A 4181-nucleotide genomic window follows, 5' to 3' on the forward strand; every position below is an offset into this window, starting at 1 on the left:
ACTTTGCTGACACATCGCTTACAAATATAAAGAACAGTGCAAAGGTGATAAGGGCATATCTGTCGACATACCATGAGCCAAAGCCCATTTCTTCCATGCTTTAAAGCCGTAATCATACTTCTTATTTGTGGAGTTTGCTCTCAAGCAGGACAAATGCTCTGGAAGACTTCTCACGAGCTCTCTCATAGGTGCAGGTAAAGTCAATATCTCACTTCTATATACATGTTCAAACACACCTGCAACACGCAAACAACATCAAAATTCCACATGTAAAGCCATCATGTTGAATTTTAAATCGTTTACTCCAAACAACCCCCCACCCCCACCCCCAGACTGTCTGCTTGGCATCCAATCTTTAACTTGGGGTATAAATACCATATTAGGGCACAAAATAGGCCAGAAGTTAGCTGAATACCATACAGGAATCACGAGAGTTCCCTTGGCATGACACTCTCTCGTGTGTTTAAGAACACGTGCAATCATACATATAGGAGGCACTATCCAGTTATTGTCGTCACCCCAGGACACGGATAAAGCATCCACTCCGTCACTTCCCGGATTCCAAAATCTGGAGTTAAACCTTACAACTTTAGTATTGTAATATGAAGCAAATCTGTCAACGTCAAATGGGCCCCATTTGGCAGAGACGTGTTGAAACACATAATCCTGGATACCCCAATCATCAGCATCTACTATCTTACTCAGATAGTCAGCACGCTCATTGTCTAACCTTGGTATCCACTGTATGTCAACTCTGATATTATATTCACTACACAGCCTGAATATATCTAAAGCCAAAGCTTGAAGATCAGCTTTCAGGCTACCTTTGGACACAATCGACTCTACATTTTAATTGTCAGTAAACCATGTTACTTTGTGAGATTCCAAAATGGAAACGAAACTTTTCATAACCAGAAACACTGCCTTCAGCTCTCTCCAAGTGGAGCTTCGTGACGCTTCTAGTGCTGACCACTGAGCATGTGATATGGCTTGCCCAACTTCTACACGGTACCCACCGAAACCAGAATTACTAGCATCACTGTAAACTACCCGTGTAGGAATGCTTGCATAACATAGAGTCTGTCAATATGCGCAGCCCAAAATTGTAATTGATCTCTACTCAAATACGATAGCACCACAGGTGCCTTCCACGATGAAGCCTGGAGTGTCTGAATACTCAGAAACTTTGTCATTAGTTGACACAAAGTACCAAGAACCATCTTCATAGCAACTATCTGTCCAACAACCGAAGTCAAGCTCTTCACCGGAACTGGTGCAGTAGAAGACAGAAGTTCTCCTATATTTTGCTGAAGCTTACAAATTTTCCGTTGAGGGATGGACAACTTCATGTGTCTAGTATCTATGATAAAACCCAACCATTCGATCTCCTGAACCGGCTTCCATAGTGACTTTTCTGCTTTTGGAACAAAACCTGCTTTTAACAAATCTTGTTTGACAATTTGACCAACAATTGTCGTTTCACATTTGGAAAAAACTTGACAGGATCCCATCATCTAGAACAGTAACAATCTTGTAACCTTGTTCATATTCATAAAAGTCATTTGTAAGGCCAGGTTCATCAACGTTTACAGTATCATCACATAAAGTATACTCAACTTCAGGTTCTGCTTCCTTGGAACGTATCCTACTCTCTGTCAAGCTTACCACGTTGCTATGTTGTGTTGCTGAGCAAGGGACACTGATGTCTCCAATGGCTAAACTCACCACACATGAAGCACGCTCCAGACCTTTGACCTTTGAAATTTGAAAATTACTAGACTGGACACCAGTATGGGAATCCACTGAAACTCGAGTGACTGTCGAGGTAGGACGCTGGGTCGACTTGTAGGGGTGAAACCGTGTGGAACGAGACGCCCTTGTCTTGAATTTCTTAATGGCTTTGCTTTCCGCTCTGTTGATTCTTTTGTCGTCACCAGAATCTGACGCCAATTCATGAGCCGCATAATTGCGCACTGTCCACCCACTAATTTCAGCTTGTGATTGATCCAACCTTTTCAAAATGGCGTCTAACGTGTCACTGTCAGTGTTGACTCTCGCGGGACCGTCCATAATGAACACTGACCGCTGGTGCACCGCAGCTGAGAATAACCTAATTCAAATTTCCCTCCCTTTCATACCTACCAGAGCGCCCCCATACCTATAGCATTACTTCCCTTTGTTGTATTGACACCCGTGAAGAGCCACCTCCTCGTGGTGGGTGCTGGGTAATGCTAAGTGCTCTTCTCCCGTGTGGACCCGGGACAGAATGTGTCCACAGCACCCCATTGCTGGTCGTAAGAGGCGACCAAAATTGGCAACCTGTTGGCCATGGGTTGCGCCCCTGTGTCAGTGGAGGAGAGGATCCTGGTGGTTGAGGGCACTGGAACAAGGACTAGGTGATCCTGTTGCCCAACACACCACTTCGGCCCTAACTTCACCTAGAAGGGTGGTTGAATAGGCCCAATTCAATCAATCGGCTGGTCACGCCAAGCCCTGTGCTCCATATTATACTGTTGTACCAAAGTTTGAAAATTATCCTTTGATATGTTTTAAAGTCTTGGCGAACTTTTGGACTTTGTCAATACCTAAGTTAATGTCTGTTTTTGGCTAGAGTTGTATGCCAGAAGGCGGTGGCTCATGGGCCAATCTGGTGGAATAATTAATCTTTTAATTTTTCTACTGGAGTATATCATCCGGGTATCCTTGGTGCTGCAAGCTGGAGACCCGCTTGCTTATAGCATTGTCCTTGTGATACTCCGTGGTGGGTGGGGAGCTCGGATGATGAAACTTATACACTTACTATGGAATACAAAACTTCCCTAAAACGAAACAAGCATCAACTGGAGAGTGATGATGATGATCGACGACCTTCAAACTCAAATGAATATTGGCCACGATTTCTCGTGATCGAGACACTTGACAAATCACCTCTAAAACTCAATCCTTTTGCGGTATCAAAAGGTGTGCATGGTATTACTGGTGAAGTTTCTAACATAAAAGGGTTACGCACAGGCTCTCTGCTCATAGAATGTAGCAGAAAACAGCAGTCAACAAATTTCATGTCCACTCAGTTATTCGTTGGAATACCGGTATCAGGTACTCTGCATAGAACTTTGAACTCAAGTAAAGGCATCGTGCGAGACCGGGACCAACTGTTTGCCGATATGAATGAACTGGACATTGCCTCGGAAATGAAGGACCAAGGAGTAACTTTTGTGAAACGATTCATGACCCGGAAAAATTCTGAAAATAGACCAACAAATACCTATTTATTCCATTTTTCTTCGCCAACTGCTCCAGCATCAATTAAAGCAGGATATTGCAATATCAGCGTTGACATTTATGTTCCAAACTCTCTGAGGTGTTTTAAATGTCAAAAGTATGGACATGGTGTCAATAGCTGCACAAATTCCATAACATGTGCTCACTGCGGTGGGAAAACTCACTTGACTGAAGATTGTGATAGTAACTTTAAAAAATGTACAAACTGCTCTGGCACTCATTCAGCTTTTTCTAAAGACTGTCCATTATGGAAACAACAGATGGAAATAAACAAAATTAAATTCACCAGAAATATTAGTTTTGCTGATGCCAAAAAGCTTGCTGTTCAGACCCCAGAACCAAATCAGTCATATGCCTCAGTTACTCGAGTATCCGCTGGAACGAGTCAAAAAGCAATTGTACCTATGTCCACCTTTTCCACATCATGCCAAACCGATTTGACATGGGTTGACACTGATACACCTGAGGTATACTCACCTCACCACTCAACACAAACCATCGAATCACAATCAAAAACACCAGTCACAATTGAAGTTCAATCTCGGTCAGTGTCAAAGGATAAATCATCATCACAGTCTACCCCAACACTCTCTATTGGAAATTATGGGAAACAGGTTTCAAAAACCAAAGTGAAACCAAACAATGGTACTTGTAAGAAAACTCAGAGTGGCAGAGCCTGTAAAGGTGCAGAAGATAAGATCCAGATATACAATAGGTTTGGATCCCTTGAAGCCATGGACGTGTCCGAAAACATCCAGCACAGGGCACATAGTCTGTCACCCTCTCGAGAGTGAAGGGGTAGATCCCCAATAAACCCCCCAAAGAAATAGTTTCTTCGAACATTTTACAGTGGAACTGCAGAGGCCTTAAAAATAATTTGCATGAGCTACATCTATTAG

General features: G+C 43.0%; 1 pseudogene; it reads right to left on the reverse strand.

Annotated features, from left to right (window-relative positions):
• Nucleotides 1-255: 255 nt before the first annotated feature.
• LOC137287145 (uncharacterized) lies at nt 256-2070 on the reverse strand (annotated as a pseudogene).
• Between the last annotated feature and the right edge of the window lie 2111 nt (nt 2071-4181).

This window comes from Haliotis asinina, chromosome 1, assembly GCF_037392515.1.
Source record: "Haliotis asinina isolate JCU_RB_2024 chromosome 1, JCU_Hal_asi_v2, whole genome shotgun sequence".
In the NCBI taxonomy this organism is placed as follows: Eukaryota; Metazoa; Mollusca; class Gastropoda; order Lepetellida; family Haliotidae; genus Haliotis; species Haliotis asinina.